Raw genomic sequence first — 10568 nt, 5'->3', positions numbered from 1 at the left:
AGAATGGGAGATGCTTAAGTCACATCCAGATTCCCACAGCTAGCAATTGCCAAAGTCACATTTCAAACCAAGGTGTTTGTCTACAGAATCCATCTGGAAACTTAATTGGGGGAGGGTGCAGAAAGAGCGGGTTTGGATGAGTGGGGGGGAATCACTCAATGAGCAGCATCTATGCACTTGACCTTGCATGTTGATCCGTCTACATTATGACTCATTGTCTGGAAACATGGCTTTGAAGACAGAGTCTAGAGACCAAAATGGATATATGGACATTGCAGGGAGAGCATATGTCCTGGGTTTTTCAAAGCAATTAGGGTGTGGAATAATGTTAGTAGCTCTTGCCACTCCTAGGAAGATCCTGACTTGATAGATGTCACAGCTTGCTTTCTATTTCTGTGATAAATATCATGATGAACAGCAGTTTGGGTAGGGAAGGGTTTCTTTGGTTTACACAAGGGGGAGCCGAAGCAGGGATCCAAGTAGAGCAGAAATCTAGATGCAGGAACTGGAGCAGAGACTATGGAGGAATACTTCTTATTGGCTTGTTCTACATGGCTCTCTTGGCTTTCATAGTTACGATGTGGCTGAACTCTCCAGACATGAATTTGAAGCCTGCCTATAGAACAGCTTTCCCATGTCTTGAGATAATAGAGGAAAGAATTCAAACAGCTTGAATGTGATAAATAGTGGCTTGTCTGCATTCCTGACACCTCACACATGGAAGAGGACACACAGAGCTTTGTTGCCACACTGGCTCTATTTTGTAGGTGAGGACACTGAAATTTAGGAGGTTAAGTGTCTTTCCCAAAGTCACTGCTAGAAAGGTGTTTTTCTGCTTCCAAATCCTGCATTTCACAGATAATTTTTAAAAATATATGTATGGATGTATTATGTGTGTGTGTGAATGTGTGGATGTGTGCCATCTCACATGCAAGTAGATCAGAGGACAACTTATGAAAATGAGTTCTCACCTTCCATTATGTGGGTTCCAGGTTTTGATCATGTTTGTCAGTAAGGACCCTTACCCACTGAACCATCTTGCCAGCCTCCATAAAATGTTTTTATATATGAAATCTTAGCATTCACAGTCATATGTATATGCATGTCAGAAATCAGAATATGGAGATATTCAGGGAGGTCTTTCCTTTGAAATCTGCCTTTGATCTTAAAAAAAAAAACTTGCTTGCTATTTTCAAGTGGAATACTTCTGAAAAATATTTTCCCTTGCCAGCTTCTGATCAAAATCCACTCTTCTGTGAAATGCATTGTGCCTTCAGGTGTTGGTGTGGGCTTGGGTTCAGACATTTGGTACACAGATGCCATTCTTGAGGTTACGGTCAGTCACTGTGACTTCCATGGGCTGGCTGACAGGGATCAGAATTACAGTCATGTGACTTTTTGCAAAATGTTCTGTGTCTTACCTGGGGCTGACAGCAGTAGAGCATCCTAGGGGGACAGTGGCAGAAGACTCCTGAACTCCTTTGCCTGTGCTAAAAGCAGAGACGACAGCTCAAAAAACTCAAGACCAAGTTCCTAAGAACTTGTGCTTGTGTGTTGCTGTAGCATGAGCTTGAACTTGGCTGCCTTTAGGGTCTATCAAGCACTCAGCACATTGGAGAGAAATACCTGACAGTCTGGGCATCTCAGAAAAGAGGACATGAAAGATTAGAGTTGAAAAGAGTTAGGGAGTAGTAGGAGAAAAGATGGAAGAGGAGAAGGAAAGGAAATACTTGGCTCAGGTATGGTGGCCAAGATAAGGCTGGAGGAGTTGAAGAATCAGATCCTATCTTACTTCAATGACAGGTTAGTCAAGGATTTTGAACTCTACTTTAACAGCATTTAGTAATATGAAGAATCATCCATTTAACTGAAAACCTCTAACAGAAATAAATGTAGGCATGCTATTTTTACCTTCATAAGGATATGTGCTAATTGGTAAAGAGAGGAACCAAGAGCCAGAAACAGTGCATCTGGGGCTTTTCTGTGAGTGACATCTTTCACATGGGCCCTGATTTCTATTTCCTTTTTTCTGTACCTAGAGGCCATCATTGGTGTTCATGAACATATATGTATGTATATATATGTATATATGAAAAGGCATTTCTCTTTGCGATGATAACCTTTTAAATGCCAGATACAAACCAATATAATGGCTTGAAAATGGATCTTGTAGTTTTTCAGTCCTGTGTTTGAATCCTGATAATTCTTTAATGCCACTGAGTCTCATCTTCTCAATTTAAAATTAATTATAATAATACTTACACCTCATCATTGTGCAGTGTATATAAGATAATGTTCATGAATCCATCTAATACTAGTGATTGAGAGGGAAGAAAGGAATTAAAGAAGGAAGGAAAGAAGAAACTAAAGGAGAAGAAAGGGAAGAAGCCTAGGAGGGAGGGAGGGAAAAAAGGAGGGATGGAGGAAGGCAGAAGGGGGAATGGAGAAAAGATAGGAAGGAAAGAAAGAAGGGAAGGAGGGAGGGGAAGAAGGCAGCAAGGGAAAGGAAGCAAGCAGGCAACCAACCAAGATGAATTCATTACTAAAATCAGATACCAAGCACATAGCAGATGAGATAATTATGAAGAATATCAAGTATAGTGGAAATAAACTGGTTTCCATGCCAGTGACTTGTGCATTCACACATTCATCAAATGTTTACTGGGTATTATTCTCCATGACATCAGAAAATCCATTTACAAGGGACACTTTGGTCCTGGCCAGAGACTTTGTAAATACTACTGTCGTTATAGATCACATTGGCAGCTGGGGTAATGTGAGAAGTTAGAAGTGAAGGTTTAAATACTGCTTTTTCGGGATTTGACATTCAAGGATAATGAGGTAAACTGACGAAGGTTACTCTTTGGAAATCATGCATCTACTTCTGGGATTTTGGGCTTTTTGTTCAAATTTCACGACTATTAGTGGGTGAGCTCAAGAGAATACCTTGAAGATAACGAAACCCGTGTGCTCCTCTCTTTCTTTGGCTGCACATGACAAGGCCAAGAGCAGTCGTCTCCTAACTGTCTTAAGCAGTCACTCCCACGATAACTTGAGTACTGTCCCAGGTGGATGGCCTGCCCATTTCTATAGCATCTCTCTCGAGTCTGAAGTAGAGGCCCTTGAGCCCAATGGGGAGGGTCCTAAGAGCTACACATCTGCTTTTCTTCCACTGCTAAGACAGTGTTGAGTGTTCTGCATGGCACTATAAAATCTACTGTCCTCCTGCTGATATGGAACAGTGAAGAACCATGTCTTTAAATGTCACGTTTGTCAGGTGTCATCCAAAGAAAATATCTTACTAGGGCTTAATATAATCCAGAGTCTTTCTTTATCCTCCCCTTCTGAGTAGACTAAAGGGGCACTGGCAGCATGAATTTGGAATTAAATTCACAAATAAATCATAGTCCTGTTTCTCAAGAATATTAGTAGAAACTGAGCATGGTGGCATGTACCTGCAATCCTAACACTTGGGAGGCTGAGGCAGGAGGATTTCTAGTGAGAGGCTAGCCTATGCTACAAAGCAAGTTCCAGGCCACTGGGTTGCATAGTGAGAACCTGTCCCAAAATACAGCAAAAAATAACATAAACAAACAAAAATAAATAGTAGTAGGGAAGACAGACAAATAGACAGTACCCCCCCCACACACACACCTTTTCTCTCACGGGCATCTTTAAGATGAACAGTTGGCTATGACAGCATATGATAAAATTGTGAATGTAGTCTTTCTCTGAAAAATACCTTCTTGTGCTAAACTTATCCTTGTGATGATGTGAGTTGATACAGTGTCAACACAAAGAGATAATGGAGGTGAATTGTGGTGTGGCATTAGGCTACCACATAAATTTTCCTTGAATGTAAATGTTGTAATACCACCATAGTTAATCTGATGGCAGAGACTAATCTGACTAACAGTCAGGCGTCATATGGATACAGGAGTCAAAGAGAGAACTCTACTCCAAGGCAAGTTAGAGTGAGATGGTGCAAGATTTGATTTTGTCGTGCTGCTCAGAATGATAAGTCATTTAAAATACATGCATTAATATATCTGGACTTTTCTATATTTTTGCACCACAGTGGACCTTCACAACTGAGACCATAGAACTTTATAACCCAGACTAAGGGAGACCCTTGAATACAATAAGGTACAATAAAGTATTGAGTAGTAGAAGAAAATATTAAGTATAGGTGCCAAGATACTGAAAGGAAAGAGCTGGAGTCTATCAGAGGAAGTGGTGGGAGTAAGAAAAGAGAACTTTCAAAGGAGATGAGTACCTACTACAGACAGCACATGAAATGAATGATATATATTTAGTCCTTCCCTTCCTGGACTGGAGTGAGAGGACAGGTGTGTAGTGACATATGAAAGTTTAGTTAATCTTTAGAGCAAAGTCTGCCATAGAGGAAGATGGGTGGCCTCTTACATGTTCCATGGTACAAACTGCCTGTGCCTCTGATGAAGGTCCAAGTTTCACAGCTGACCATGGGGTAAAGGGCAGTCTGATTTTACAGACTCTTCAAAAGCCCCAATTGGGCTGTAAGTCAGGGTTGATAGGTGCCACCTGCCAGCGCTTTCAATTATCCTCCCTTTAAAAAGTTATTATCTCCTTCCAAGCCCGAAATGACTGGAACATCCCTTAACAAACACATGTTTCTTTTACAAAGTTATTGATATTTCACATAACATTTGGCTGGAAAAAACTGGGAGGAAGCCACAGTTAGGGAGAGAGAATGGACATAATTCCCAGACACCACCCTTCTCATCGAATGGAGCCGACATGTCCACAGAATAGTGTATTTCTGGAGCAGAGCCAATCCATCAGTCAAATTCTGGAGACTGTCCTGCTGCTGAGTGGAAAGGCAAGATTAAGCCCATGCATGTCATTTTTAGCATAGACACAGTACATTTTATTTTTAAGCTCACTTAGAGAGAATTTAGAAGGCATCACTCAAAACTATATAGGGAGCAGCAGATTTTTTTAATGGTCCATAAATTGAATCTGGAAAGAAAGACTGGTGATAAATATGGATGTCTGAAATCCCCATTTCTAAAAACATCCTAAATTAGCCTATAAGTGCTAATAAAAGTATGGGTGTCTGCAATTACTTGTGTTAGTATTTAAATATACAACCTTCTTCTATTTTTATCTAACCTCTGAAACACAGGAAGATTTGTGCATCCTATTTAAAATTTTTACAAGTATTATTTTGTCTCAGGTTTTTTTAAAGCAATTTTGTTGAAAAAATGTGTCTGGGTGTCTTTGATGCTAATGTTAAAACAGCATGCTAGCAAAATGCCCTTGATAATGGCTGAATCAATGTACCCAGACAGAATCACTTGGTTCTGTAATTTAAGACAATGTGGTTTATGGTCTTTTCTTTATCCTTAAAGTCTTTCTTCAAAGTCAGCCAAGGAGATGAAGAAAAATCACTTCCTAAATCACAGGATTGCTTTAAAAATGTCTTTTCCATATACAGCCTGTTCCTCATTCATCATGCACTGTTCAGTTCTGCTGGTCTCGGCCTGGGACTGCCTTGGAGTCCTATTGGTACTCTCTGCCTGGAGAACAAACCATAAAGTCTTCAACCTTAATTCACAACCTGCTTCCTTCTAAATGAAATCTTGACCTTCTGCCTACCCATTACATGTCTTCTAAACCAGTGGTTCTCAACTTTCCTAATGCTGGGACCATTTAATATAGTTCCTCATGTTGTGGTGACCACCGCAACCATGAAATTATTTTTGTTGCTACTTCATATCTATAATTTTGTTACTGTTATGAATCAGAATGCAAACATTTTTGGAGTTAGAGGTTTGTCAAAGGGGTTATGACCCAAAGGTTGAGAACCTAAACTCTCTTCCATTTACTAATTTACTTATTTCATTCCTTTCTGTCCTTCTGTTGGCCATCAGTTGGGGGACTTGAATTTCATAGTGAGCAAAGATCAAGTCAATTCTAGCATGTTTATTACCTGTGTACTCCGTGCTGCACAGTTTACAGAGCCAGGCGGGTGGAAAACACCTTAAGTTCAGCTTCTGCAGTTTGCTCTTTCCACTTCTACCTAATCCCTTGTAATATTTTTAGTGTAACTTGAAAATATTTACACTGTGTCTGTCCACCTCCATTGTCTTCTGCTGCCAACAACACCTTTGGCCCGGAGCACTGCAACACTTCTGTAATGGATGAGTTTTCTCTAGTTACCTCCAACTCATTTCCCTCCCTCAACTTTAGTAATCATTTGAACAGGTCAGGCCATACCATGGCAATGATACTTAATTTTTCAGTGTCTTACTATCAGTTTTGGGACAGATCCACATAGTCCCTACAGAATCCCATAGTATCACATCCTACCTGCTCCTCATCCTTTCCTCAACTCATCCATTATAATTATACCTCTGTTTCTTCAATGCTACCCGATACCACAGACAAGTCTCCATAGAACATTCTTCCTCTCGCTATTTAAATATGGCTTCTTTTTTTCTTTCTCTACATTTTTTATTTAAATTAGAAACAAGATTGTTTTACATGTCAATAACCAGTGCCCTTTCCTTCCCCTCCTCCCCTGCCCCGCCAACTAACACCCCACCTATCTCATACACTTTCTGCTCCCCAGGGGAGGGTGAGGCCTTCCATAGGGGGTTTTCAGGGTCTGTCATAGCCTTTGGGATAGGTGAGCCTAGGCCTACCCCCTTGTGTCTAGGCTCAGAGAGTATCCCGCTATGTGGGATGGGCTCCCAAAGTCCATTCCTATGCTAGGGATAAGTACTGATCTACTACAAAAGGCCCCATAGATTTCCCAGGTCTCACTGACACCCATGCTCATGGGGCCTGGATCAGTCCCATGCTGGTTTCCCAGCTATCAGTCTGGGAACCAAGAGTTCTGCCTTGTTCAGGTCAGCTGTTTCTGTGGGTTTCACCAGTAAACATGGCTTCTTTTTATCCTTTGGTATTAGGTGCCCTCTTCAGACAAGGCTTCCTCAGAATGAAAGCTTCTGGTTGCTTTTTCATTGTTTGCTTTTATTTTCATTACCTTTCAAAAGTGATTTATTTTGTGTGTATGAGTGCTTTGATTTGTGTGTATATACATGTGCACCATGTATGTGACTGGTGTCCATGGTGAGAAGAGGAAGGTTCAAGATAATCTGAAATTACAGATGTCTCAATGTAGGTTCTGGGAATTAAACCAGGGTCCTCCACAAGAGCAGCCAGTGCTTGCAACACCCCAGCTGTTACACCAGCCCTGCTTTTCATCTTCTTCATGACACAAATCCTATTTTAAATGATTAAATTAGTTTACATGCCTATGGTTGGTGTCCAGGACTAAGATACATGTTTGATAAGGGGCCGGGATTCCAATTGCCTTCTTCACCTCTGGGATGCAGTCAATGGTTAGAAGAGAGCTAGTTACAAAGTAGGTACTGACAATGCTTTTTGAAGTGTTGGATGCAGGTGTATTCTGAAGACACAGTAATACAACTGGAGGGCAGAAAATTGGAAAAAAAATGAGACTGTGTGAGTCTACAGCCAGGTCCCACTGCTCAGAAACTTCTTAATAACTGAAGAAACTATATTTAAATCTCTTCCAATAGAGTATCAGAATCTTTAAATGAATGTTCAAATACAGTGTATCAGTCTATCTCTGGAACTCTCAGAGTTTTGTCCTAGCTTTGCCTTTTAGCATGACAAGCCACTCAATGGACAATGGCTGAAGTGACTATAAAGTGGGGGACATCAGAAATGTTAGGCAGTGGGACTGAATACCTAAGCAGCAAGCCATTGCGAATGACCATGGAAGGCTGGGGCAGAGGTACATACTCCAACATAGCAGAGGCTCCCAGGAGTGGTTTCCTGGCTCTGAAGAACTAGAGATAACGGGAAGCAGGAAACTCAGGGGAGATGAAGCACTGTGTATACGCCACACTGGGCATGCTGTGTTTGCTGGACAGTAAAGCGGCCTTCAGCTATTAAAGTACAATCCAGGGAATGTCAATATTTGGAGAAAGAGGAACTTCTTACAGAAAAGAAGACTTTCATCCAGTGACAAAGACATTGGCCTTCTTCATTGTGAAGGTGTTTCTTCATCCTGTCCTGTACATGGGGACACAAACCTTACTCTTATGAGTTAGCTAATCTATTACCCAGCTCTATTAAGTTTCCTGTACAAAACTGGGAGACATTTTTGTATGTCACAGATGGATGTGCCTTCAAGGGCCTTATGCACTTGCAGACATTGAACTCAGAAAGTTCTGAGCTTCAAACAAGGTACAAAGAGTCACACTTGTGTTTCTCAGGAACTCAACAAGTCCTTCAAGTGTGAGGCAGTGGGATTTTCACCCCAGGTGTGCACCCAAGAAGTGTGTTTAGAGGACCCTTAGCATCTTCTGAATGCATGGTGCCACATTATACCACGCAATAGCATGAACATATGACTTGAAAGTGTGGTACTGCATTATACCATGCAGTAGAATGAAGATCTGAATTCTCCAGGCTGGAAATGGGAAAAGAATAATTTTAGGCACTCCTGTTATCCTGTTTAAACACACTGAAGAGCCTTTTTGGCAGGAGGCCTATGTTTAACCAGAGTTACTGAATATAGAATAATCATGGGTGGGGAGTACATTTTCCTTGAATATATTTTCTTGAGATAAATGTGGATTCCAGCCATGAAGGAGAATTGTGTAGACACAAGAAGCCTGCCTGTGGAGGTTAAGAAAGCACTGACAAATGGAAACCCCCTCCATCCCAGTCACTAAATTCTCCCTTCCTTGCCTTCTGCATGTCTCTTGGTTCTCATCTAACATCACCTCCAAGGGAACCACCGGTACCCAACCCCTTTCATTGCTCCATTCTGAACAGAAACTTTTATCACATGTCAGGGCCTCATGTCTGGGCTATTTGGCTGGAGAAGGATGAGAAAGTACTGAACTCTTGTTTAAGAACTGTTCATCTTTACATGGAAGGCATTTGTACTTGCAACATTTCGGTGGGTCCTTTCCCTGCCAATGTAGGAAAACACAGCAGGACCGGATACCCACCCCAGTAGCATCCTACATATGGAGCTAATTCCCCAGTGTTGGGCCATCTGCCAGGAAAGAAATCTGGAGAGCACTTTAAGCACCAGGTCAGGGGATCAGTTGGCAATGGATTGGCATTGTTCCTAAGAGGTGTTGTATTCATTTCTTCTGGTTACAATAACAAGTGACTACTGATAAGGTGGTTTTAACAGCTGACATTTCTTCTTTCACAGTTAGCAGGGCCATTGTCCCAGTCAGGTGTTAGTAGATGAGTCCTTCTTAGAACTCCAATGGAGGACCTTCCAAGTGTCTCACCTGCTTCTAGGGATTGTTAATTCCTGGTACTCTCTGACTCGTGGACTAAAGTTCTGACCTTTGCCTCCATTGCCACATGCCTTTTCATCACTCATTCTCCTCTGTCCCTCTCTCTGTCCCTCTGTCTGCTGGCTCTGAAGATCCCAGACATTATGTTAGGTCCCACTCGACTCTACCAAGGTTTCATCTTAGACAATCATGACTTTAGAGGCACTTTCCAAAGAAGGCTCTGAACGGCCTCTAATTCTGAGGGGAAATTTTTTGCCTGCATTTTTATTTACTTCATCCTCCCAACCACTGGGCACTTCAGCTTTATAAACTACCTGCATAATCATTTTGGGATGTTCTTGAAGTATCTTTCCTCCTAGTAGGTCTCAGTCTGGAAAGACAGAAAAACAAATGGACACCTGTTACAGACAGAGCATAGTATTGTGCTTGGCTATATATCTGCCCAGCCCCATCATCAGTGGTTATCCTGATTATTGTTTATTGTCAACTCAATGTCAGAAGCATCTCTACACAGGTGGTCCTGGGATGTGTACCAAATCTATCTGAACATGAGCCTATGGAGCCAGCCAGTAAGTGGTATTCTTCTTCTGCCATGGCATCTGCTGTAGCTCTCTTTTGAGTTCCTGCCCTGACTTCCCTCAATGATGGCCGTGTAAACCAGTAAGCCCTGTCCTTCTCAAGTGGCTTCTGTTCAGTGTTTTATCACAGAGACAGAAAAACCTAGCTAAAGTAGTGCTGTATATGTTTGTGTGCACATGTGTGTAAACATGTGAAGACCAGAAGTCGCGGCAGGTGCCTTTCTCTATTCTTTTCCAGCTTACTTTCTGAGACAAGGTGTCTCACTGAGTTTGAGACTCACCAATTCAGCTGGAATGGCTGGCCACTGAGCCAGGGATCTACCGGTCTCTGCATCCCTCCCCCTCCAGCACTGAAGTTACAGATGTGCACCATCTTACATGGTTTCTGGGAATGCAAACTCAAGCCTTCATGCTTGCACAGAAAGCGCCTTGCCCACTTAGTCATCCCCCACATCCTTTACCATCTTTTGGGATGCTTTGGGTACTGTAGTCACCATGAACCCTATTTTGTAGATGAAGATACTGAGGCTGAAAGGCTGAGACATTTTCTCCAAGTAAGGGGGTTTATTGAGTGCACAGAGTCAGGACCCAAAGCCGTTATACTCTTCTGCTTACCACAGGGTAGTGCAGATGCCCCAACCCACTGGCT

The sequence above is a fragment of the Cricetulus griseus genome, assembly GCF_003668045.3.
Source record: "Cricetulus griseus strain 17A/GY chromosome 1 unlocalized genomic scaffold, alternate assembly CriGri-PICRH-1.0 chr1_0, whole genome shotgun sequence".
Taxonomy (NCBI): domain Eukaryota; kingdom Metazoa; phylum Chordata; class Mammalia; order Rodentia; family Cricetidae; genus Cricetulus; species Cricetulus griseus.
This window is presented reverse-complemented; position numbering follows the sequence as displayed.